A 290-nucleotide genomic window follows, 5' to 3' on the forward strand; every position below is an offset into this window, starting at 1 on the left:
AAAAAAAAAAAAAAAAAAAAAAAAAAAAAAAAAACCCAATAAGCTTTTTTGATCTCTTTTTTATCGAATCCTTAAATTAATCAACCGAATTATTTCGAATAATTCTCCGCCGAATAATTCCCGAATCCGAATTTGCTAACTATGTCATTGACCTAAAAGTCCATTTTTTAATGAATCACACAGCCAGATCTAAGAAGAAGATCTGTATCACAGATAACCCATAAACCCACAAGAAGAACTGGAAATCACTCAATAGCTCAAAATTTGATAAGGAAGATGAGGGGGGGGGG

The sequence above is a fragment of the Macadamia integrifolia genome, unplaced genomic scaffold, assembly GCF_013358625.1.
Source record: "Macadamia integrifolia cultivar HAES 741 unplaced genomic scaffold, SCU_Mint_v3 scaffold1972, whole genome shotgun sequence".
Taxonomy (NCBI): Eukaryota; Viridiplantae; Streptophyta; class Magnoliopsida; order Proteales; family Proteaceae; genus Macadamia; species Macadamia integrifolia.